General features: G+C 46.8%; 1 pseudogene; it reads right to left on the minus strand.

Moving 5' to 3' along the window:
* Positions 1 to 255: 255 nt before the first annotated feature.
* LOC135398555 (uncharacterized) lies at positions 256 to 27,513 on the minus strand (annotated as a pseudogene).
* Positions 27,514 to 27,978: the final 465 nt, after the last annotated feature.

A 27,978-nucleotide genomic window follows, 5' to 3' on the forward strand; every position in this document is an offset into this window, starting at 1 on the left:
GCGGCGCTTTTACCTAGAATTGAGCAGACGACGTTGCGCATTGACCTACACTAAGAAGCGCCGCAAAGTAACCACAAAAGCACGGAATATCCTTTAAAAAACATTTCATTTTCGCATACGACTGTGTTATTCGGTCCAGATACACTTTACTTGCCCGTTTCGGCTACCTTTTTATCCACTCTAGGCGCTTTTAGCCAGAAATGCTTCCGAAAGGTTGAAAAAGGTCGCAGTATGTGGCTTGCTGTCCGCGTTAAACTGATAGGCGATTTTAATATCACCAGTAAAATGACAGAATTTTTCAAGAACGTTTATTCGAGCTGCCTCTAGAGTTTCAGACACTTCCGAGAGAGTGGCTTAGAGATAAGAGCTTTAGAGAAATCATTCCTATCTGTAACAGAAAGCGCATAATTAGTAAGTACAGGCCTCACGAACTTGGTGCACAAAAGCCTCAAAGGTTTCGGGTGATGGTCCGCACAAGAACACTTCAGAACCCCGCAGTCTGCCATTACGACGACGGCATTGTCTACGGCTTCCTGAAGCGGTTTCTTTAGGGTTCTCCTCTTGTTGAGAAGGACGTCGATGTACCTCTTGAGCGCTTGCAGGACGTGAACAAGTTCATTAGACGGATACATCAGCCCTCCTCTGTCCTGATGTCGAATCAGGCTGTCACGTGGAAGCTGGTTTCGTTAGCAGTGCAGAGCATTCGCCGCAAGCAATATTTTCGTGCACGACACGCGCCAAATACCCGCCTACCATAGAGATAGCTGCCACGTCCACTGTAGGAAGCAACTTTGTCGTGTCTCTCAGGCATAGGTCGGCATTTTTCGAAATATTCATTCAACATCACATCATGTCCGGCCTAGCCCACAGCCCATAACATCACATCACCATCACAGCCCATCACATCATAACCCATCATTCGACATCACCATCACAGCCCATCACATCATAACCCATCACTCAACATCACTATCACAGCTCATCACATCATAACCCATCATTCAACATCAACATCACAGCTCATCACATCATTACCCATCATTCAACATCAACATCACAGCTCATCACATCATTACCCATCATTCAACATCAACATCACAACTCATCACATCATTACCCATCATTCAACATCAACATCACAACTCATCACATCATTACCCATCATTCAACATCAACATCACAACTCATCACATCATAGCCCATCATTCAACATCACAGCCCATCACATCATTACCCATCATTCAACATCACAGCCCATCACATCATTACTTATCACTTGACATCATAGCCCATCATATCATAGGTCAGAATTCAACTTCAGAACTCGTTCTGAGTTCAAGTTCGTTGTGTATGATGGACTTTGAATCTGAACTGCAGGGACCGGTTATGAGACTGAGGGCCTTGTATACTGCGCATGCTTGCGCTTCGGCGACGACTTGGCTTCGGGGCTTCGGTGACCGTGCGTCCCGGTTCCTGGGCAGATGTCATCTTTTGGGCATAGGTCGGCGAATTCACTCATGATGTCCATCACCGACATCATTCACCATCACATCACTCAGAATGATGTGATGTTGAGTGATGGGCAATGATGTTATGTGATGTTGAGTTTGATGTTGAATGATGGGCAATGATGTGATGTGATGTTGAGTTTGATGTTGAATGATTCAATGATGTGATGTGATGTTGAGTTTGATGTTGAATGATGGGCAATGATGTGATGTGATGTTGAGTTTGATGTTGAATGATGGGCAATGATGTGATGTGATGTTGAGTTTGATGTTGAATGATGGGTAATGATGTGATGTGAATTTGAATTTTATGTTGAATTATGAGCAATGATGTGATGGTGACAGTAATGTTGAGTGACTGGCAATGATTTGATGCTGAGTTTGATGTTGACTTATGTGCGAAGATGAGATATTGAAGACCCTGCGATGGGTTTTTCAAGTTGAAATCTGCGGTTTAGGGTGTAGGGTTGACATTAGTCGTGGGCGGTTGGATGGGTGCATACAACTGCCCATCGAAGCAAGCATTGCAAGTAAGCATGACCAGACATGAATATGGTACCCCATTTTCAGCGTACCTGTTCTCGTGCCCTGTGATAATCTGAGCTTAACGGAAGTGGCGGGAAGGTTTCAGTTGTATGTGTGACCTTGCTGCTGGTGGGTGGGAGGGAGGGGGAGTTTGCAGTTCACCGTTATGTTCAGGCTTTGGAGTCGGGGTCTCGGTCGTTTGGGCGGAGCTGCACTTGGAAGAATAACAAAGAGCAGGGGAGGTGGGCTGACCTTGGCGCGCTCGCGCTCTTAGTTTTGCGTCGCCTCAGAGCAGGTGTGGTGTTGTGGGGATGGCTCCAGCATTAAGAGCGGCGGGTTGTTATATCTGATGTGTCATATGTGGGAGGGGATGGGCTTGCCGTTCAGCATTGTATTTAGAATTGGGGACTTTGTGGTGCTGCACTTGGACGTCATCCGTAAGGGACAGAAAATGAGGGTTGACCTTGGCGTTCTCGCGTTGTTTGGTTTGCATCGCTTCAGAGCAGGTGCGTTGTGGAGGTTGGTTCCAGAGCATAAAGAAGCGGCGCGCTCGGGCTTATAAATCGGTTATGAAAACCAGTCTCTCGGCACTCCTTCCTTTTCTTTTTATTACTGCTGGCAATGAAACATTCCTGGTGTCTGGGCGAATGAGCGGGTACATGGAAAAACGGGACGGGTATTGTGCAGTATGAACTCTGGGAAAATCACTGTCACGTGAACAAAATGACAGCATCAATTGTCTGACATTGTTTTGGGCGACCAGAGCATACCACGCTTCCGTCTTCTGATTTCTTTCGCAATTTTTTTGCAAAGGCAGAATGCAAGCATCAATGAAAGATTGTCCAGGGGAATGTGGCATGAAACTGGGTTGCACAATTTTGGCGCGTACTCTGCACACGTACAGCCGACAACCCAGTATATTATGCTAAACAGCTTCGGGACGCAGCCCCAATGTTTCATTGCACACAATTTTGTTTTTCGTTTCGTTTTTGGTTTCGTTATCCGAACTTGTCTTTTGTTTCTGAGTACGATGGTCAAAATAGTTTTCTGTCAGGAACAGCCTAACAGGATTAGTACAGAATAGGAAACAAAGTGACGACTGTGATGGTCCGCAGGTATAGTCGGTGACTGAATTCGACACGTCAATGAAGTCACTGCAAGAGATACGACTGACATAAAAGAAAATACCTGTGGAACGATTCGGCCTCACGTACAGTGTGCTCTCACGCCTGGACATTTATACACTTCGTGGCAATGAAATCGGTATATAGACACTTCGAACTGCCGAAACCGTTGTCCGGCCTGACCTTTCGAGCGCCGTCGAGTTTTTGATACACTCCGGTTCTGGAATAGGATCACAGATCACTACGACGATCCCAAAGGAACTGCGCATGGGTGCGCGCGTTTCTTCCAGGTTTAGCATAGAGCGTGACTCACACGATATTCACGTTGTTCGGCCCACGTCGTATAGACGATATCAAACCAAACCAACCGTGCTTCAAGCCGAGAAAGCCCTTTGGTAGCAGAGCTCAGAGGGAAAGCAGGCCCGCGTACCGCCGAACTAGCGGATGCACGAAACATGCCGCCAAAGAGGGTTCGCGCCGGTTGAAGCCGACTGTGAGCGGTTGAATGCAGAACCCAGTGCAGTGCTGCGTGGATGGGAAGCGGAGTGTCGGCCGTTTCAGCAATCACGACTGCCCATGGGCGTTCCCAGGATTTTTTTCCAGGGGGAGGGGGAAAGTGCCAGGGGAGGCAAGCGTGCTATCGCCTACCACCTCTTTTTCTGGAGACGGACGTTGCGGACTGTGCGGGTGCTCAGAGGTTCTTATTATGATATCTGAAAATAATCATTACGACTTATGTCTAAAGTAGAAAGTAAAAAATGGGCACGTATGTGCACTGGTGCGACCAGTTGTTCCAGGACGCTTGACGTGTGAAAGCAATGAATGATTTAGAAGGTTATTTCAGCACGTGTGTCCTTGAGGTAGTTCGCCAGTGCACACAGCGCAGCGAAAATCCACAAGACAAGGCCTATTCCATTACCTGTTGCAAAAGGATGCCACCCTGTTCACACATTCATCTGGGAGATTCAGTGATACATGAACAGCGACCCATCAGTAATCGAAAAAGGAGTGCTCATAAATATGCACTGAAAACTCCGCAGAAGTATGCATGCAACTATGCACCTCAAAATATGCATTAAAAATTGTTAATGTAAGTATTGTTTTTCGTCGTTTTTGGTGTGAAGGTATACAACAAAGAAGGCATGCACCACAGACATCGTCTGCTTTTTGCACCGTACCACAGTGCATATTGAATAATAATATAATTGGGAGTAAATTTACGCGCATCGTAGGTTAGCCCATTTGTGTGAAGAGATGCTGCACGTACAGCATGGTAGGGCTACTGATAATTTCGACCACCCGGGTTACTTTAGACGTGCCAAAGCAATCTTTAACACACCGGTGCTGAAGCAATGTTTATCTCTCCCACATTGCTACCATTCTCGGCCAGGATTGAACCCACGATCATGAGCTCAGCAAGTGAACACGTTACCAACAGAGCAACTGAGGCCGGCAGTGCAGATTGAAATGCGAACGCGGTAATTTTCCTAACTGTATACAGAAAGCGAAGAAGCAGAGTACGGCCCACCAGACTCAGACGCCATGCTGCTTACACCAGTGCATCTAGAAATACAGCAAGACATACACACACGCACGCACACACATCCACACACACGCGCGCGCGCGCACACACGGAGGCAATTGGAGCAGATGGCAATATCCCAAAATACGCGCTGTGCGAGTATTTTCCGTATATGCCGTAACGTACGAAACATTCATTTATACGCACTATAGAATCCACTAATCGGCTCCAAACCATGACCAAACGTGCTTCTATCGTAGATATACGACACTATATCGAGAGAGAGAAAGCGAGAAAACAAAGATTCATTTGCCTGAAAATCCGCCGTTTTACTGCTAGATATTTGCAATGCACCCCCAGTTGAAACAGCCCAGTTTAAAAGTCCCAGTTGAAACAGCAGCGCGACGAAACCTCTCGACTGGGGAAAAAAAAAGGAAATCTCAACGCACGCAGAAAAACAGGGGCGAAGTCACGATACTCCCCTGCACCCTGTATTGGCACACACCTCCTTCCCATCATGAGATCCCGGTCATTCCCCGATGCAGCGTAACCGACTACCGAACACCGACGAGCAGTTTCATCACCCCTCCCGCCTCTCTCCACACAACCGCAACACCTTCCACATACGTAGCAGAAGACGGAAATATGCCAGCTTTATGAACAGCCGTGCAGCGCCAAGAAAAGGCCAAGATCTGCCATGCCTTTTCTAATGTAACAATATCAGCAGTCGATCGGCGCGTTGCGCAACATCCCGCAAACTAGGAGGACAGCGGCATACCAGGTGCCACGCCACTCTCGCCAATCCTCACCCTACGCACCTGGTATTTGCATTCACGCTTTCAGTACAACCCTATCGCCACCCCGTCCCGTCAAGGCTCGCTCCGGGAAATGGGCGGGCGCCCCGCCAAGCCCCGCCCACCATTGCGACACCATAAATAACACGACACCTGTTTAATTTACGAACGTCACTGTAAACGGCCGCCACCCAAAAGATGACATCTGCCCAGGAACCGGGACGCACGGTCACCGAAGCCCTGAAGCCTAGTCGTCGCCGAAGCGCATGCATGCGCAGTATACAAGGCCCTCAGTCTCATAACCGGTCCCTGCAGTTCAGATTCCAGTCCATCATACACAACGAAGTTGAACTCAGAACGAGTTCTGAAGTTGAATTCTGACCTATGATATGATGGGCTATGATGTCAAGTGATAAGTAATGATGTGATGGGCTGTGATGTCGAATGATGGGTAATGATGTGATGGGCTGTGATGTTGAATGATGGGCTATGATGTGATGGGCTGTGATGTTGAATGATGGGTAATGATTTGATGAGTTGTGATGTTGATGTTGAATGATGGGTAATGATGTGATGAGTTGTGATGTTGATGTTGAATGATGGGTAATGATGTGATGAGCAGTGATGTTGATGTTGAATGATGGGTAATGATGTGATGAGCTGTGATGTTGATGTTGAATGATGGGTTATGATGTGATGAGCTGTGATGGTGATGTTGATTGATGGGTTATGATGTGATGGGCTGTGATGGTGATGTCGGATGATGGGTTATGATGTGATGGGCTGTGATGGTGATGTGATGTTATGGGCTGTGGGCTAGGCCGGACATGATGTGATGTTGAATGAATATTTCGAAAAATGCCGACCTATGCTTTTGGGTGGCGGCCGTTTACAGTGACGTTCGTAAATTAAACAAGTGTTTTGTTTGTGCTGTCGCAATGGTGGGCGGGGCTTGGCGGGGCGCCCGCCCACTTCCCGGAGCGAGCCTTGACGGGACGGGGTGGCGATAGGGTTGTACTGAAAGCGTGAATGCAAATACCAGGTGCGTAGGGTGAGGATTGGCGAGAGTGGCGTGGCACCTGGTATGCCGCTGTCCTCCTAGTTTGCGGGTTGTTGCGCAACGCGCCGATCGACTGCTGATATTGTTACATTAGAAAAGGCATGGCAGGTCTTGGCCTTGGCATCCGGTGGCTTTATGGTATCAAGTTTCTTGGCGCTGCACGGCTGTTCATAAAGCTGGCATATTTCCGTCTTCTGCTACGTATGTGGAAGGTGGGCGGTTGTGTGGAGAGAGGCGGGAGGGGTGATGAAACTGCTCGTCGGTGTTCGGTAGTCGGTTACGCTGCATCGGGGAATGACCGGGATCCCATGATGGGAAGGAGGCATGTGCCAATAGAGGGTGCAGGGGAGTATCGTGACTTCGCCCCTGTTTTTCTGCGTGCGTTGAGATTTCGTTTTTTTCCCCCCAGTCGAGAGGTTTCGTCGTGCTGCTGTTTCAACTGGGACTTTTAAACTGGGCTGTTTCAACTGGGGGTGCATTGCAAATATCTAGCAGTAAAACGGCGGATTTTCAGGCAAATGCATCTTTGTTTTCTCGCTTTCTCTCTCTCGATATAGTGTCGTATATCTACGATAGAAGCACGTTTGGTCATGGTTCGGAGCCGATTAGTGGATTCTATAGTGCGTATAAATGAATGCTTCGTACGTTACGGCATATACGGAAAATACTCGCACAGCGCGTATTTTGGGATATTGCCATCTGCTCCAATTGCCTTCGTGTGTGTGTGCGCGCGCGCGTGTGTGGATGTCTTGCTGTATTTCTAGATGCACTGGTGTAAGCAGCATGGCGTCTGAGTCTGGTGGGCCGTACTCTGCTTCTTCGCTTTCTGTATACAGTTAGGAAAATTACCGCGTTCGCATTTCAATCTGCACTGCCGGCCTCAGTTGCTCTGTTGGTAACGTGTTCACTTGCTGAGCTCATGATCGTGGGTTCAATCCTGGCCGAGAATGGTAGCAATGTGGGAGAGATAAACATTGCTTCAGCACCGGTGTGTTAAAGATTGCTTTGGCACGTCTAAAGTAGCCCGGGTGGTCGAAATTATCAGTAGCCCTACCATGCTGTACGTGCAGCATCTCTTCACACAAATGGGCTAACTTACGATGCGCGTAAATTTACTCCCAATTATATTATTATGCAATATGCACTGTGGTACGGTGCAAAAAGCAGACGACGTCTGTGGTGCATGCCTTCTTTGGTGTATACCTTCACACCAAAAACGACGAAAAACGATACTTACATTAACAATTTTTAATGCATATTTTGAGGTGCATAGTTGCATGCATACTTCTGCGGAGTTTTCAGTGCATATTTATGATCACTCCTTTTTTGATTATCGATGGGTCGCTGTTCATGTATCATGAATCTCCCAGCTGAATGTGTGAACAGGGTGGCATCCTTTTGCAACAGGTAATGGAATAGGCCTTGTCTTGTGGATTTTCGCTGCGCTGTGTGCACTGGCGAACTACCTCAAGGACACACGTGCTGAAATAACCTTCTAAATCATTCATTGCTTTCACACGTCAAGCGTCCTGGAACAACTGGTCGCACCAGTGCACATACGTGCCCATTTTTTACTTTCTACTTTAGACATAAGTCGTAATGATTATTTTCAGATATCATAATAAGAACCTCTGGGCACCCGCACAGTCCGCAACGTCCGTCTCCAGAAAAAGAGGTGGTAGGCGATAGCACGCTTGCCTCCCCTGGCACTTTCCCCCTCCCCCTGGAAAAAAATCATGGGAACGCCCATGGGCAGCCGTGATTGCTGAAACGGCCTACACTCCGCTTCCCATCCACGCAGCACTGCACTGGGTTCTGCATTCAACCGCTCACAGTCGGCTTCAACCGGCGCGAACCCTCTTTGGCGGCATGTTTCGTGCATCCGCTAGTTCGGCGGTACGCGGGCCTTCTTTCCCTCTGAGCTCTGCTACCAAAGGGCTTTCTCGGCTTGAAGCACGGTTGGTTTGGTTTGATATCGTCTATACGACGTGGGCCGAACAACGTGAATATCGTGTGAGTCACGCTCTATGCTAAACCTGAAAGAAACGCGCGCACCCATGCGAAGTTCCTTTGGGATCGTCGTAGTGATCTCTGATCCTATTCCAGAACCGGAGTGTATCAAAAACTCGACGGCGCTCGAAAGGTCAGGCCGGACAACGGTTTCGGCAGTTCGAAGTGTCTATATACCGATTTCATTGCCACGAAGTGTATAAATGTCCAGGCGTGAGAGCACACTGTGAGGCCGAATCGTTCCACAGGTATTTTCTTTTATGTCAGTCGTCTCTCTTGCAGTGACTTCATTGACCTGTCGAATTCAGTCACCGACCATACCTGCAGACCATCACAGTCGTCACTTTGTTTCCTATTCTGTACTAATCCTGTTAGGCTGTTCCTGACAGAAAACTATTTTGACCATCGTACTCAGAAACAAAAGACAAGTTCGTATAACAAAACGAAAAACAAAATTGTGTGCAATGAAACATTGGGGCTGCGTCCCGAAGCTGTTTAGCATAATATACTGGGTTGTCGGCTGTACGTGTGCAGAGTACGCGCCAAAATTGTGCAACCCAGTTTCATGCCACATTCCCCTGGACAATTTTTCATTGATGCTTGCATTCTGCCTTTGCAAAAAATTGTGAAAAAAAATCATAAGACGGAAGCGTGGTATGCTCTGGTCGCCCAAAACGATGTCGGACAATTGATGCTCCTGCAACCTCCACAACACACCTGCTCTGAAGCGATGCAAACCAAACAACGCGGGAACGCCAAGGTCAACCATCATTTTCTGTCCCTTACGGATGACATCCAAGTGCAGCACCACAAAGTCCCCAACTCTAAATACAACGCTGAACGGCAAGCCCTTCCCCTCCCACATATGACACATCAGATATAACAGCCGGCCGCTCTTAATGCTGGAGCCATCCCCACAACACCACACCTGCTCTGAGGCGACGCAAAACTAAGAGCGCGAGCGCGCCAAGGTCAGCCCACCTCCCCTGCTCTTTGTTATTCATCCAAGTGCAGCTCCGCCCAAACGACCGAGACCCCGACTCCGAAGCCTGAACATAACGGTGAACTGCAAACTCCCCCTCCCTCCCACCCAGCAGCAGCAAGGTCACACATACAACTGAAACCTTCCCGCCACTTCCGTTAAGCTCAGATTATCACAGGGCACGAGAACAGGTACGCTGAAAATGGGGTACCATATTCATGTCTAGTCATGCATACTTGCAATGCTTGCTTCGATGGGCAGTTGTATGCACCCATCCAACCGCCCACGACTAATGTCAACCCTACACCCTAAACCGCAGATTTCAACTTGAAAAACCCATGCATTGTCTTCAATATCTCATCTTCGCACATAAGTCAACATCAAACTCAGCATCAAATCATTGCCAGTCACTCAACATTACTGTCACCATCACATCATTGCTCATAATTCAACATAAAATTCAAATTCACATCACATCATTACCCATCATTCAACATCAAACTCAACATCACATCACATCATTGCCCATCATTCAACATCAAACTCAACATCACATCACATCATCGCCCATCATTCAACATCAAACTCAACATCACATCACATCATTGAATCATTCAACATCAAACTCAACATCACATCACATCATTGCTCATCATTCAACATCAAACTCAACATCACATAACATCATTGCCCATCATTCAACTTCACTCAACATCACATAACATCATTGCCCATCACTCAACATCACATCATTCTGAGTGATGTGATGGTGAATGATGTCGGTGATGGACATCATGAGTGAATTCGCCGACCTATGCTCTCAGGTGGTCTTCAAGGACCTTTTTTTCCTCCTCGGGAAACTGGTTTGGCTGCTCTTCGTTCGACTTCCTTTGAGCCTCACGCAATGCCTCTAGTGGATGATTTGTGGTGTCAATATGGTAGCTAGAAAGGGTGGTACCCCGACCGGCGAGAGAAGCGCACGCTCCCGCTGGAAGAAAGGCGCAGAGGGCGCTCCGAGCCGGAGGTATGCGTTGTTTTCCCAGTCGGCGGTTCACATTTCGATGAGTTTCGCCAATAATCGCGTTCGGAAGCATTTTCTTGCGAGTTTATTTTTAGCCGAGATACTACGAACAGGGGCTACGTGTATTCCTGAACGATTGCGGGGCTTTCACATGAAAAAACAATAACAACAAAACGCAATTCGTACGATAACAGCCGACAGATTCTAGCGAGCGCGAAAAGCTGCCGCGGCTGCTCCAATTACATATTATACCTTTTAGTTATCCGCCCTTTCCTCAGCAATAACGGCACTTTACTGCACAAACAGGATACATTTGACTATTTATGGCTAGGACGATCATACAGCCCTGCCCTGAAGTATTGGCGACTAGCATAGCAGCTACCGCAACGAAAATAAAATAAATATTAAATAAATAATACATATAGCTTGTTTAAATAAATAATAAATAAATAAACAAAGCGCTTGGCCTGGTCTTCCTGGGTGCTATATTAGTTTAGTCGAGACTGTTTGGGCATATTCCTGCGTACTCTTCTCTGGTATCTGTCGAGGTTTACGCCTTTTACGTAAAAAAAGAGCTTTGTGATCAAATACAATTTGCACTCAGCACCTGTTAGTTCATTTCTGTGGAGATCACAACCAAGTTTGTGTGTTGAGGCTCGAGCACTGGTGGTCAACCCATGGAGCCTGTCAGGATGTAATTTGTACATGCTGAAAAATCTAGTGAAAGCTGCTTCAAAGGAAGCAGGGAAGAAGGGAAGGGTCCTTCTGTGCCGACGTATTCCCGGCGTCTACAGCTTCATCACCCATGTCAGGGTCAGATGTATTCCTTCTTTTGCAAGGCACTGGCGACTCCACGTTGCGGTTCCTCCTGTTGCGCTGAGCGGGCAGCTTCTTGGAATTTGTCCGGGAATTTTTGGGTCCGGGAGTATTGTACGTACCGCACCATCTTTCAGGGTAGGCTGGTCACGCTTCATCGGCTCGATCTTGACGTTCACGACGGGTGCGTTGGCGTAAAAGCGCAGTCGTCGTAGTGTATTTCGCAAACGGCCGAATGCGTTTGGAGAGGCATGGCTGTACTTGGTGTACGCTGATTCCATTGTTGAAACCTTTCTGGGTCCTGCGGAACGGCGAAGAGCGCGAACTTTCCAGTTGCGTAACGGTACCCAAGCAACAGGAAAACCTTGGGCCAACCTTGGCACTGGCTTGGCCAGCCAACCTGGCCACGCTTGGCTTGTGGTTGGCCAACGATGTCGTTTCTTGGTACGGATCTGTTCCTTGGCCAATAATTTGCTAACATTTGGCAAGCCAGTGTGTTCCCAATCTTCAACCAACTACCCAGGTAACAAACAAAGGTTGGGCCAAGCTTGGCAGTGGTCAGGCTGGCATACCTGGCCTTGGTTGGTACAGCATCGGCCAACAAGCTTGTTTCTTGATACGGATCTGTTCCTTGGCCAATGACTTGCCGACATTGTGCTAAGATAGAGACCAAAACATTCCTGCGACGTTGCTCATTTCCATACTCAATTGTCTCGCGACGTAAGGCAACGACTTACCATTCTTTGTTTGTTGCTTGTATTTCCCACTACGGACAGTGAGCAGGGCATTTTAAAGCGCATAAATTACCCACAATGGACAATGTGCACGGCTTTTCAAAGTAAAAAAAAAAGAGCAAAATGCCTTGATCACTAGGACCAAAATAGCTCACAAAGAAAAGCAATTGCATTTCTTTCCTGAGGAAGAACTGATACTGTATATGGGTTGCCTCGCGAGCTTTCACAAATTCCAGAGCCCTGTTCACCTGATAGTCAAAATAAAGGGTGAGGTGTCCAAGTTTAATTAAATGCATGCTCAAAGAACACTGGAATGATAAACTGCTTGTCGTATTAGCACCCCATGAAGATGACGCCTCTGTTTCTTACTGCTTTTGATTTGAGATATTCACTTGGTCCATCGAAAGTCGAGCTTATGCACTGCTACACCATTCTGCGTTACCCTTTCCACGAGGCGACATACCGAGATTGGACCAAGGTTAGCAAGAGCTTGGCCTGCCAACCTAGCCGTGCTTGGAAAGTGCTTGGCCAACGAGCTCGTTTTTGGTACGGATCTGTTCCTTGGCCGACGGCTTGCCAAGTATGTCACTCCGCCTACCAGTATGCAACATTACGCCAACGTTGGCTGGCCAAACGAGTCGTTGGCCAGCTATCATACAACGTTTTGCCAACCGTCGGCCATCGGCCATTGCTTGCTTGGGTATCCAGTGTTGCAGCCGGGCACAAAACAGTGTTTGACATGCTGCTTACGTTGTCCAGGCATTCAGGTGTCATCCCTGTGCGCTGAGAGAACCAAGTGGTCACTTGCTGAGAGACACAAATCGCTAAAAAGGCAAAGAAATAGACGAGCGGGCCGGGGACGCAAGCAAAACGTACGCGCGAACGCGGCGAACATAGCATACCTCAGGCTCCCAGCGCCCGCTGGCGCCGTCTTCCAGCGGCGGCGTGCTCCGATGTACGGGAGAAGCGGCGCGGTCGAAGTACCACCCTTTCTAGCTACCATAGTGTCAACCACGTTGCTGTTGCTGGAAGCCGAGATTATGCCTACTTTCAGGGCCTTCTCAACACCAGAAAGGACAGCTCTTGCATAAGTCTGGTCATTGCTGCCTGCAGATCTCCTCAGCCAGCCAAAGAAGGACTCAACAGGATCTGATGAGAACTTCCTGGTCAGGACGTACTTGAATTTAGCTACCCCCAAGAGGTACTTGATGCACTCGGCGTTCGACAGAGTTGACATCACGAGCGCTTGGTAGGTCTCGTTGCTCAAAAATTGTTTCGGTTTGCTGCGACGCTTCATGTCTTCCAGGAAATTGAGGAATGTTGTCGTCAGCCATACCAGCCGTGGGTCGTCTGATGCTTCATACTGCTTGGCATCGGGTTGGTTTTGATGAATGTGTTGGACGCAGTTGCTTACGTCCAACAGCAGAAACCAACGACACACCAGATCCATGAACTCGATTGTCGGACCGGCATGCGCGAAGCTGATGTCACATGTGTGACCAGCCTGTCCTTGCAGCAACTTCAGTGCTGCAGTGACCGGTGGTGAGAATATCTGGACAGCCGTTTTAACATTCATTTTTTCGATGTTGGACGGGAAGACGTGCTTCCTCGTGAGAAAGCGCACGGGCTTGATGATAGTCCCTTGCTGCATCCGATACAGGTCCTTCAGATAAGATGACGAAATCTCGCCATCTTTTCCCATGTCTCGCGCTAGAAACTGCGATCTGACATTTTTGATGAGATGGCACTGGTCAAAAGCAAGAAATAACTTGCGCGCGCAGTCCAGAGGGTGCGGTATGCAGTGGGTGAGGCTGCCGCCACAGAGGAGTTGCATTGCGAGGACGTTTATTTTGTGGTTGTCCGTCACAATACGCACAACCCTAAACCCAGCCTCTTCAACTTCCTTCAGGACGTATTTCATTAGCACGAACAGTTGCTCTCCTGTACAGCCCTTAGTAAAAAATATCCTTCCGGTATCCGGATATTTACAGACATTCCTGTCAGAATGAAGCACAGGAGAGAGTTGGCCAGTACGGGAGCACTGCCTGCGGTTGGTGCCATGCCCTTGCCGAGGTCTACTTCGCCTACAAAGGCATCCTTCTGCTTATTATATTGCAGTCGCTCCTTGATCCTCATTTCATCTACGACGAGAGAGCACACTTTCGCTTGTTGGGCCTTGAGGTTTGCCAAATCGGCCTGAAGTCTCTGCTTCACTAACGTCGTGAACCCAACTTCTCCTGAAGTTGCACCAAGAAACCTTTGTAAAGTAGAGCGGCTTGGCAGCTTTAAAATGCCCTCAGCCCGGATATGCTCGTAGGCGCGTGCTGACAAACTTCTCAGGACAATGGAGTGGCGAACTGTAGCCTCTGACCAAGCAGGCCTGACCTTTGAAAAATTAATCACCTGGTCTACAAGGAAGCTGGCCCCTGGATGTTTTTCGTTTGCAGTTTCCACGACGTCAGCAAATGCAGTGAGATGGCAATCTTCCTTCAATTTCCGTAGTTCCGCCTTGTATTTGTCGACAGTTTGTTTGAGGCGCTCTACCTGTGACTTCAGGTCCCGCTCTCTTCGTCGCCACTTTTGCCGGTCTACGGCCAATGCCGCGCTTATAATGTCCACCTGGACGGCTTCACTTTTGGTTTTTTCCCGCTCAGCACAGCTTTGTAGTTCCACGTTGCTCTCGGGGCCGCCGTCGTGGTCTGCCCTCATGGCGTCATTGTTGACTGCTTGGGAGGACGTACCTCCAACTACTGTGGCTGCGTCGGAGGATGCACCAGCGAGAACATTGTCTACAAGGAGCCGCTTGAGAGTAATAGCTTGCGGATGGCAGCGATTGGTGGCCTCACGTTTGAGCACGGCGGCATCACTTCGCGCTTTTTTGGCACATGGCTGCATGTATTCCGGATAGTCATCGAATACGCTAGGAGTCGCGCCCCTCTTCAGTCTTCTTCGAGTTCTGCAGCTTTCGTAGTAGGCAGAGTCCAGAAAATGTCTGCTACAGACCACAGAATAACTGGACGTTGAATTTGGCACCCAGTCTTTCCGAGAAATAACCCTCAGCCATTTTTCTCTCACCTCCGGGTCGCTGGGAATCTCGTAGAATGAGAGTCCAGGAACTTTTCGGTTGGAGCTTGACGTACATCTAGGTACGCAACAATAAGCCATAGCATAGTAGCGACTACACAATCGAAAGCGCGCCAAAACAGCGTGCGGTACCGCCGGACGCATAGGTAAACGCCTTGCAATAAGTGGTGGCGTGTGCAGCCCACTTAATTTTTTTAATTTTTAGTTTGTATTGTGTTTTATTGTGTTTCCTGCAGAAATCCTAGTAGACTACAGTAAGTGTTTTATCGACAGCAACATGGTGCACATTTCACTTATGTCCTGTGAAACTCGTGCACTCGGCTGTTTCCGAAACCGAAACTTCTCGCATATGTGTTCACCTGCTTGTTAGGTAACGTCATGTTTCAACACTAATGATGCCGCGTGCCTTTAGGATATTCCCAGAGAAACTATAGGGTTAGGGCTGCTCCCGCGGTCCTCGGTCATGAAATATAAGGAGAACAGTTTAACCCGTCGCCTTCTTGGTTTAGGGACTTGCCCCCTTGACGCTGTTGGATTGTCTTTTCTTCTCCCTTTCTTTCTTTCTTCGCCAACCAACTTCTAAGTTGCGGTAGTGACGCCCTATAGCGCCTTGGACAAGTTGGGATCTTTCCCCATTCTTTTTCTGAATGCCGATTCACAGCGCTTCACAAAGAGCGATAAAAGAAAACTGGAAGCCACCTTTATGCTACTTGAGTTAGAAACAGGTGCTACTTGTTATGTAGTACCTGTTTGTAACTGCAGCATCAGAATTGTGGGTTTCGTTTTGCCTTTATTGCTCTGTGTGTGAAGGGCTGTGTTTGCAATAAAAAGTGACAATAAAATGACAATGCAGTAAAAAAGGACACCCTGGTACAGGGTGGCGGACGGCGTGGTGGCCTGCAGCGGAAGGTTTCCCTTTTTGCTGTGGATTGCTCATCACTGTCCTGACGCATAAACAAATAAGGATCGCTGCCAGAGTCCCTAGCTACAAAGGCAGCCACGACTCAAAGTACGTTCCACGTAATATTAGCAATCCTGGAGGGTTCAGCAGCACATCAACGCACACCAATCACCGAAGAAATAACAAATTGCACAAGCGACCCGGACAAGAACACATAATGCATGCTTTCTCTCTTTCTCTTTGTTGAATTGTTGTTGTCGTTACCTTCCTTTCATTATTCACGATTATTGAGTCGCCGCCTTTCCATCCCCAAGTGGCATGGCGAATACGAAAAGCAAAGGGAATAGCGGTGTAGATAGTAGAAAATTATGAAAGAAAAAAAAAAAGAAAAGCAAGAAGAAGAAAAGAAGAAGTCGAGGGAACAACCGGGCTCTGCAACAACTAGCTAACTTCGGGGACTGTGCAAATGCGAATCGTGTCCTGCTCACTGTATATTACCCAAAATTTGTGCCAAAATACGCGTTGTTATTCCTTTTCTTTTTAAACATTTTACTGAGATTCCAAGCCAGGTTATGCAGCACAGGCCCGTACACTAAGTATTAGTTCGTCCGTTCCTTTGTTGCAGTCGTTGTACTTCAAGACTTTCTTGGGAATAAATGTGCACAGGGATCCCCGTTCTGAGCTATATTCAACATTACGAATGAAAAAAGCGGCTTGGGTCAAGTTGCACAACTGAAATAAGCCAAAACCTGCACGCTTCCAATGCATTTTCTACGGCGCGTAATTCTAGGTAAAAGCGCCCCCTTGCGGAGAGAGCAGACGACGGAGCGAACGGCCTCTCCGTCGCCTTTGGGCAGGCATTATCAGTATAAAGGAGGCTATGGTCAGGGTTTGTAAATACGCCGCCCGGCCAGCCGGTCACAGGAGAAATCTGTGCAGAAGGCGTATTGCGTATTTTTTCGTCAGGCGCAGAAGAGAGAATCACGTGATGCTCTAGCCCGTTGTGCCGTTGCAGCGGTTAATTCAAACTGTTCGAGACGCCACTGGAGGATGGAGCTGAGGAACATGACGGCGTCTCGATGTCTTGGAGGAGTTCGGTAATTTCCAGCGCGAACAGTACAAGCACAGGTTGAGTGAGTATCCCTCGTAGGTAACGGATGCACCACATGCGGCCACAGTCTGTACAGGTAAACGGCCGTGGCGTCTTTGTTTATTAGCGTACGTTTGAGACTCTTGTTCTTCTAGTCGATCCAGCCCACCAAGTTCATGAAAATGAAAACGATCCTGGCTATGCTTGTATAGGCACATCAGCGTGCGTGTGCTACTTTTAATTTGTGGTCGATTCGCTCTAGTTTTCACCTTACATGTTCTTTCAGGACTTGGAAAGTGTCTCTTTGAGCAAGCTTGGAATCATTTACCGTCTAATGCGCTACAGGTAAGAATGCTGCGTAAATCGGAAAATTATCTAACGTTGAAATGTCTGTATCATGTCTGTGTCGTTTTTCTCAGTGTGCTTTGACGGCGGAACTTCTACTTGGCCGGTGAGTTCCAGAGATTGGAAAACACGAAGAAACAATGAAATCGGTAGCCGTTCATACGGCAACAAGGGACCAGAGGCTACAGTTGCGTCGCTAGCAGGCAGGACACGAGCTAATTATACTGGTGAGTAACATCGACGATCCTTCTTATTTACATAAGATGGCGATATTGTGATCGTGATCTATATAAACGGACGCTGTGTGATTTGGAAACATGAATAACCACAAAGTGGTCTTGACACAGGCATGAGCAGCTCATCAGTTGGCACTTCACGATTTTTTACAGATGCAACGTACAAGTGCCTACGTGTACAGATAAACAGAGGTCCCGGCACAACCACAAGCCAATAGTGCAGAAGATAAACACGAGGGCTATAGCAAATTCAAGTCAACGCCTATGCCATATGTGCTTTGGGTAATAAAGTGATTCTATTCCCCACTTTCCTGAGAAATTATTTTTATACCAGACTTGGGATGTCTAAATGGACATTCAAAGTGTTAAGGGGATATACTAAAATAAATGTAAAATTACACTGAACGTGTAATTTTTATCGTCATGGCAGCGTTGGAGAAACGTTTTAAAGCGCTGTTTGTTTTATGCTCTCATGTCGTAGAGTCTGGTACGTTGTATTCACGTATAAACTGCATTTCATATACGTTAAATTTACCTTGATCGGCACTTGTTAAATTAACATGTTTTCGAGCGGACATTTGATATCATGATTTCACATTGGCTTTCATCGTCGATTCAACATTCATTTCGTTGATATTCAACGTTTTTTCTACGTCGAATTTACAATAGTGTGTTGACTGGGACCTCTGTCGTGTACGGAATGAAGAAAGTAAAATATGACAGCAGCAGCTAGTTTATTTTTTACGTCAGCTGAAAAGCGACAATCCTGGAAAGATTTGTCTTACAGCGTGTTTCAAAAACCACGTGCAAAACGAAACGCGCATACTTCAGAACTAGAGGGAAACCGGGAGCGGCGAAATGTGTCGATTAGTGGGTTTATCGTGGCACTGCCGCAGTCGTGTACGGAATGAAGAAAGTAAAACATGACAGCAGCAGCTATGTCATCCACTGTCGTCCACTGTGTCATCTCATCCACTGTGCAAGGTGATCCATCGTCCCATGCTATCCATCCGGCTTGGTCATTTACCATCTTCCACAGACCACACACATCACAGACCGGTGTTTGTTCACTGTGCTATCTTTATCAGTTTTAATCCATCCGAAATTTTAAATCTCCGGGCTCGCTCTTGGAGTGAGAGGATATAAGACATGTAGGCAATAAATCGTCTGTTAAGGAAAAATGAGCAATACATCGTTTGTTTGTTTGTAAGGAAAAAAGCAATAAATCGTCTTATATAACAAACAAGCACGTTGGATTACAAATAGCACAGCGCTTAGCACCAAATCAATATTGCACACTGCGCTTCATCATTTTTTTAATCAATCTGAAATTTTATCTTATAAACCACAGTATAGAGGAGACATGATTGTTGTGGTTCTCACGGGTACGGTACATTTTGTTCGTGCCAGATGAATTCAGGCTGCACTACGCTCGTGAACTAATCTGTGTACATCACAGAACTGGAAGGCCGTTGCTGATCCCGATATCATCGTCATCATGTATCTCTCTCTCTTTCAACTCCAATGTTTCTCTGCATACTTCCAGAACTTCTGGTTGGATAATGAGAGCATCAATGGCTTGTGGAGTCAGTTCGGGAAAGTTGGTCCTCGAACGAAAAATGTCGGTGAAGGATGGCATAATGGACTTCGGAACGAACGAACTCCCCAACAGGCATCCACAGCTCGGGGTGCTCATAGAACCTCACTCCAACACGACCCAATAGCTGTTGCAAGACCTTCCAACCAGCAGGTGGTATGGCGCAACTCTGAGCTCGGACGTGAAATGGAGTTGTTAAAGTACCACTCCGGACTCAGAAAACAGCGTTTTTGTATCTTATTTAGTCCATGAAAAGAAGGTGCCTCAAGGATTCTATACGCGAAATTTCAATCCTGTTTACGAACGCTGCGCATTTCTGTCAATTTATGAAGATCTGCTGAGCCTCCACAAGTTTCGATGACGCGACGAGCGAGTGACGTAAACATACGTCCACAAATTGCAAAGATGTCATGTTCTGGAGCGGACACTCGTCTCCTAGCAACGACGCCGGCGTCCGGGGAGGGTCACGTGGGGAGAAGTCATGTGAGGCTGATCGAAAGAGGAAAAAATGGGAGAGATGTCTTCTCCCTCCTTAGTGTTTTCTCAAGGTCGGAACGATCGGATGATATGTCACGTGGGGCTCTGCTAGCGGACTGCAAAACGTGAGCCCCTCGGAAGACGCGACGGGCAACAACGTTGCCAGATGAGAGCCGGGCGCTCCGCCGGAGCCTAACATGACGTCACAGTTCTAAAAAATAAAAATAATTTTATCTAACTTTCGCGTCACGTAGAGCCAAAATATTTGGCAGGAATGTAAAGTGAGACAAGAAGATTTCAATAACATAACTTTGGAAGGGTTCTGAAGAGACGAGATTTAGTCCGTAGTGGCACTTTAAAGGGGCAGTGCACACTCTTTTATTTATTTATATTTTTATTGTGGTGCTCAAAGGGCTATGCGGCATTACATGGAGAAGACATACTGCTTTTTTATTTTGCTGCTTAGATTTTTATTTAAAGGGACCGAAAAGTGAATATAAACCTATCAAAACTTTATGTTCAGCGAGAAGCTTGAACCTTCAAAAGTTCAAATATCAAAGAACTCCGCTGAAATCGCTGTAGTTTTTCTGTAATCGAATTTTCCATAATTGCATGTCCAGGGACCTAGTAGGAAACCGAGCAGTCTGTCAACAATTGCATGACCCCGCGCCATCTGTCGAGGACGCATGTAATATGCGCACTTCCGGGTGCTAATCCGGCGAAAACGAAAATGGCAGTGGGCATTTGTGACCACTTTCTATGTCGAGAATGTCGAGCCTCTTGGACATGAGTGCGCTGGAATTCCGCATTCGAGAACTGTCGCTCACACAGAACTGTCCGTGCGTTAGCGTGCTGGAAAGTGTGTTCGCAGCAGCAGAAGATTCCTCGTCCAGAGATTAATCGGAGTCACATTCGTCCTCAGCAGTAGCTCACCGTGCCGTGAACATGAACTGCTTTGTGAAATTTCCATGTATCAGGGAGAAGCACTTGTGTAAGCCGAAACAAGCGCTGTTTTTTCGTCGTGCAGGTGTTCATGTGTGAAATGCAAACCGACGGATACTACGGATGGATACTACGGTTTTTGTTGCCGAGGGGTAGAGAATGCGTGTAAAAAGCAGACAGACGATTGCATCAGAACTAACGAATATTTCGAAATACTGTGCCTTGACACCGAAGTACTGCAAGTGTCTTTTACATACATCCGAGAAACCGAAGAGCATGGCAACCCGGCAGCGCAATGTGGTCTTTACGCGCTACTTGAACGGAAAACCCTTATTTCTTCAGGAACAGCATATTATAATTACTAGTTTGTTCCTGAAGGGTTAAGTAACCTGTGGGCATAGATGTATTTGTAGGTTATACTCATGTCTCAATTGAGTCTCATGTGAGGAGTAAGTAAGATAATTTTCATCAGTGTCATTGACCTGAACTGTGTTCATAACCTTTTAGTATACTTCTTAGTGACCACGTTTCCAAATGTCAACTAATAATTGAACCAAGATTGGGATCTAACACTTAATTAACTCTGTTTTGCTAAACGGAGTAGTACTTGTAACTGATTCATTATCACGTCACCCATTAGACGTCACCAACATTTGTAAAGAAGGACTTGAGGGCTTACTTCAAGTATTATTAACCCTTGATCTGGTTTCAAAGTTAACCATGCACCATTGGTGTGCATAGTACTCCAAAATGGCTAAATAATTTATTGCATAAGTTCTCTGTTACTGTAATTGAGATGTACTTTTGTAAAGTACTTTTTACTGCCCGGCAAATTGAAACTTGCTTCAGTGTACACTACAAATGCATCGTAACATTTAATTGAAATATAATATAACAGCAGAAGCAACATTTTGTCACAACTCAAACTATATCTTTCTTTTTTATTATCCAGGGATTTAGGAAACAGAGTAGGACTTCCTGCCCTCTGATGTTTTGACGTACTTGATAGAGTTGTAAAACCTGCAACAAAATAAACAAGAGCAGTATAAACAGTTTCGTCTTTCCCTTTTGAATTTAACAAGCTAGTTATATTTTACCATTTGTTCACTTTTGTATTCTCTGTTGGTGAAAAGATTACAGGAACAATAATGCTGCAGATCGAACAATGACCTGTCGTCTTGATGAAGATCAGAACATTTCTTCCGGCATGCTAAGTGAGACAAAACAAATGTACAATGAAGGTTGTACAAAAACAGTAAATCTCCGTCGATTAAAACTTTATATATGTAGATGTTACCACATCGTGTAGTTTCCACCCAAAAGTAGGACTAAGCAAGGTTGTTTGGTAGGTTGTTGGCATGTCGATGTGCTATACCGTTACAGCACATCAATATAGATGAGGGGCAAACACAGTACACATCATGATGGCTCTCAAACTCAAGTGAAGATTTATTCAACAGAACAAGAAACCGAAAGCATGAGTATAGAGAAAGGCAGTACCCATGCAGTGTATGGGGAACCACATTAATCTCTGAGAAGGTAGGATCGGAAGAGCAATAAAGAGAAATGACAGTTGCGTCCTAGATAGGGGAGCTCTGCAAATTTAGGACCAATATGATGTGGTAACCTTGCATGGCTCGCTGCAGCTCTGACACACATTGAACAATTCCAGTAGTGGGGCTTCAAAGACAATGAACGTTTGCTGTTTCACTGGGCATTCAAGTGTAGAAGATGCATCTCTAGAAAATTAATTAGCGTTCCTTAGTCATAAAGTCATAACTACATCTCAACATGAAGTATTCTTGTACCCTTCAAACCAGCTAGTAGTTCTCACCAGTTTCTTCTTCCCTTGTTGACGTCATACTAATATTCTGCACCTGTCCAAAGACTAAAAATAATGTCACAATGTCTGCAACACGTAACAAATCTAGTGCTTCCATCTGTGGACTTTGCATACCTGTTTTCAGCTATTTCTGTCATGTCAGTGCCTGGATCACACACACACACAAAACAGTTTTGAGCCACTTCAACACTGGAAGGCCCCTAAAATTAAATTTGTTGACGTTGACAATGTTGAGTACGGGCGAAGTAGGATAACATAAGTTAAATGGAATACGTCGTCGCTATATTATAATTTATACATGTGTGACGCCTGTACATACCTAAGACGTTGTGTTGAACTCGTCACCTGGGTGAAGCAAAATCACTGGTTACTGAACGGCAGTTTCCTTCGGACGTCTTCGCAATTCACCTTCTACGGCATCTTCTTAGTCATCGGCAGCAAAATGAGCTCAGCACACACGACACGACTGCTACATCTAATAACCGAGTCTTTCGAACCACATTCGTTTTCGCGCACTCTCTTCTTGAATCTTGTGGTAGAAAACGCCCGCCGCCGATGGTGAACGAACATGATTTTTGCATCCCCGAACACCAAAACTACACCAGGCACATGTAGGCCTCTCGAATAATTGACACAACAACCACAAACATGTCATCTCTTCAACATCTCTTCGCGCGACCAACACGACCACCCACGACGTAAACAATAAACGCGATAACACAGACGGCCTTGCAGATGGCGCGGCGGATCGTAGCTCGTATAGCGGCGAACTAGCTGAATGCTTTATTAACGTAAAAGCTATGGAAGTGAGCGTCATTTTTAAAATGGCGTTTAGCTGTAAGATAATGTGCGTCAGCTTTGTTCTCTACAAAATTAACTCTCACGTGGTAAGGGTTGACCAATCCCTGGGAGCCCTGGACCTGAAACCCAAGTTCCTCTTTTTCGCCGTTCGCTGGCAGCACCGTCCATGTTCCGGCAATCTTCAAAATATTTATACGTAAAAAATATGCGGAATTGAGAAGTAATGCTTTCTGTATCTTATCAAACAACGATGTTGTGCACGACAGTGGGCAAAAATATGAGGGTTATTTTTCACTTTTCGGTCCCTTTAAGTTCTAGAAGAAGCGCAGCAGCAGTGGAGGAATATGATTTGAATTACTGTTTGCCGTTTTGGTGCCAATGTTACAACCGCCAGCATATCGCAGTTTAAACGGGCATTGCACACTCATTTGGGGATTTTGTTTAACTTCCGCTAGGAGCCCAGCGGAGCAATGTAATTTGAATTACTGTTTACCGCTTTGGTGCCACTGGTGCCAATGTTACAACCACCAGCATATTGCAGTTTAAAGGAGCAGTGCACACACTTTTATTGATTGATTTATCTATTGTGGTGCTCCAAGGACCTTGCGGCATTACATGGGGAAGGCATAACTGCTTGTTTATTTTGCTGCTTAGATTTGTATTTAGCTTCTGGGAGAAGCGAAGCGGCAGTGGAGGAATATGGTTTGAATTACTGTTTACCGTTTTGGCGCCAATGTTACGACCACCAGCATATTGCAGTTTAAATGGGCATTGCACACTCATTTAAGGATTTTGTTTAACTTCCGCTAGAAGCCCAGCGGAGCAATGTAATTTGAATTACTGTTTACCGCTTTGGTGCCACTGGTGCCATTGTTACAACCACCAGCATATTGCAGTTTAAAGGAGCAGTGCACACACTTTTATTTATTTATTTATTTATTGTGGTGTTCCAAGGGCCTTGCGACATTACATGGAGAAGGCATAGCTGCTTTTTTGTTTTGCTGCTTAGATTTTTATGTAACTTCTGGGAGAAGAGCAGCGGCAGTGGGGGAATATGATTTGAATTACTGTTTACCGTTTTGGTGACAATGTTACAACCACCAGTATATTGCAGTTTAAAGGGGCTGTTATGTTTCCTGGAGACAGGCATAGACAGGACGCGTGCTGTGCGTCTACTCTTTTAATGCCTGACACATCATCAGGACGGCCTTTTTAAACCCGTCACACAGGAATGACAGCAACACTCCAAAGCAACACCGGTATCAAGAGGGCGCCACTAACTAATACATAACATACCCCCTTTTTTTAGTATGGTAATTTAAAAACTGGTACATCAAAACGCACAGTCACAAACTGAAGTTCACAACAAAGCAATGTTCAACAATTCACAAATTCGAAAGCCCGCGGTAGACATTGATACAATTTAAAAACAACAAGCACCATTTTCTTAATCAATGAACAAACCAACTCAAAACAATTCAAAACTTCATTAATTAACAACAATTATCAACACTCAACAGTCATCATTTAACAAGTGGGTACAAAAGTTCAACATGTTGATTAGCTTGCTTAGCACTGGTACCGCACAGGAAGCACACTCAGACGTCCGCTGCGTGTGGTATATGCGCTTGAGTTGAGTCGTTCAGGTACTTCCACCTGAACTGACACTTGTACTGGACTGTTCTGTCTTATGGTGATAGATTCCTGTGGCACTTGTCCGCTTTCTGTCTCTTCTGTGGACTTCCGCGATGCTCGAGGTTTTCGGGAACCGACGCGGTGCATACGGTCGATCGGCCGGTCGGTGTGTGGTCCAGTGGCAAGGAACCGACTGGAGACTCGCCGAAAAGACTTTTCGGGAACCGAAGGGAAACAACCGCCTCGATACGTGTAGCGCCATCTCTGGTTAAGAATAGAAGGAATACATTTTTCCGATTCACTGTAAATATTCTTTCACAGAAGAACAATAAGCGTACTCCCACACGTATATTCGACCGATAAGATATTGTACAATCTACAAAATGGAACGTTTGAACAGTTCTAAGTCACCACAGCATCGCCGCATGAAACGGCATTCAAAATAGCGGCAGTGGGCTTTTCCGATGCTTTCCACGGCCAGTTTCTGACCTTTAGTCTGACTAACGATGAACCAGAAATATCAACACACCGCGAGGTTTCCGAGGAACGAAACTTTGTGAGGAACCATTACGCCATACAAGGAATACTTGGATGTTGCCAAGTAAATGGAATCCATCGCGGCGGCCATGTTTTAGCATCGTTGAGGAGTCCACGAAAGAGAACAATCGGAAGCGAACCGGTCGTGACCTCGAAGCGGCCAGGAAGATCGCCGCGCGGGAAGGATAATCTCCACGAGGTAAAGCGCATGCGCGTCGCTCCCTTCTCTACCAACTGATCGTACCGGGTGTGTGCTCAACTGGTTCCCGAAACCTCTCTAATATGGACACGATTGCGACGATAGCTCCTACCCTCGCAGGTCTTAAAGTGACAGTCGCCTCCGGAAACGGGTCTATCAAATTGATACCATAATGTTCGGTATCGCTCGTTGATCTACTTTACCAATTTTCATGACTGGGAACTGCTTAGATATTAAATAAACGAATTTTAAAGATCAGAGCCGCCTCCACAGCCGCGGAGGCTCCAGCGGGACCGACATCAACGTGACATATTTATCTAAGCGAACCAGAGGGCTGCGCTGGCGGCGAGCAGTCGACCGTGTTGTCATTGTCTCCAAGTCCGTCTGCTCTACTTTCGACACTTGTGAACAATGAAGAATTCGCTGACATTTCTTTCACTTCTGGTTAGGATATTTAGTACAACCAAGTAAACTTGTGTAGTACAAGTTCAATACAGTTCCAATATAATGCAGCACAAACTAAATGCACAAAATGCTTACACAACAGAAGTCACACTCTAAGACAAGCTTCTTCACTTCTGGAAGCTCCGAAGTGATCATGTCAGGCGGTGCACGCTGTTACGGTCCTGGTTGTATGAAGGCGTCCACAGCTAACCCAGCTAGGTGTTTCACGAGCCGAGGGACCGCGAGACAAACAACAACAACAAATAAGTTAATGATAATGAATGGGGAAATTCGCCACGTAAGGTGCGGCCCACTACCCCAAGGCACAATGGGGCAGGATGAGATGTGTCCTGATGATGAGGTGATGAACGATGCTAAATAGGGTCGATAGTCAGTGGAGTCAGTAAGACATCAGAAGGGTAGGCAAAACCACTACACACAAAAACACACACACAGCACACAGGTACGCAGGCAGATCATAGGGTAGAGAGGAGACCAGTGTTGCGGAGAAAAATCTTGAAATACTCAAGAACTTGGCGATGGTCAATCTGGTGAGACCAAGGGTCGAGAATGGTTGCCAATGTGAATGGTGCGGCCATGATCGACTGCAGGCGACACTGTAGAGCTGCTCTTTGGGAGGTGTACAGATGGCAGTCGAGGAGCACATGCTTGGTATCCACCAACACAGCACAGCGAGAGCAGAGCATCGAGTCGGAGCGGCCGATCAGATACTTGAAATGAGGGGTGAATGCAACCCCAAGACGAAGCCTGTGTATCAGCGACGCAAAATGGCGAGGCACACGCGAAGGCATGGTGAAGCCAAAGTCAGGGTCCACTTCACGCATCAGAACTCTTGATGGAACGTCCTGAGACCACTGTGCATGTGCGAGAGGCCTCACCACATCATTTAGGAAGGTTCGCCAGTCGCCTTTGGGGAGAGTAATCCGCACGCTTGATCGAAAATGATACGCAGCTGCAGCAGCCTCGTCAGTCTCTTCATTGCCGCGGATGCCGCAGTGTGCAGGAACCCACTGGAAGTAGATAGGGTGCCCGCTGATCTCAAGACGGCTTAGTTCCTCCAGTATGTCCATCACCACAGGCGCAAGTGATCCACGAATACCCATGTTCGCTATACACTGGGGAGCTGCCTTAATGGAGTAGCAGTATATCACCCAGCTGCTGATCGCGGCGGATGCAATGTGCTTGAGGAAGAACAAAATGGCATGCAGCTCTTCAGACGTGGATGAGGTGCGGTGCGAGAGACGGTATGCGTGGCACGACGACATAGTCGGGATTGTAAAGGCAGCAGTGGAGCAGTGTAAGTTGGTCGACCCATCTGTGAATACTGCGGTGTGCGAAGGGTAACGGCACTGCATCATGTCTCGCGCAAGTTGTTTCAACACGGGTGCTGCAACGTGATCCCTCTTGCTCTTGAGCCCAGGAATTGTAGTGGAGATCGAAGGTATCGAAAAGACCCACGCAGGGGACCTGGGGACGACTGATCTTCCAACAAACGCCGGTAGCAAGGGCTTTACAGCAGCGATACAGTGAGAAATGTTGCTCTGCCTCCGCCTTTTGAGCTTCAAAACCAAGGGGTGACGACGGTGTTCCGCGACGAGGCGTAGATAATGGCGCACAGTTTCTCTGAGACCTAAGACCTCTACTGGCAGCTCGCGGGCCTCTGCCACCACCACGCGCGTTTCAGCGGCGCGAGGTACACCGAGGCAGATCCTGAAGCTTCTGGCCAGCAT

The sequence above is a fragment of the Ornithodoros turicata genome, chromosome 6, assembly GCF_037126465.1.
Source record: "Ornithodoros turicata isolate Travis chromosome 6, ASM3712646v1, whole genome shotgun sequence".
Classification (NCBI taxonomy): domain Eukaryota; kingdom Metazoa; phylum Arthropoda; class Arachnida; order Ixodida; family Argasidae; genus Ornithodoros; species Ornithodoros turicata.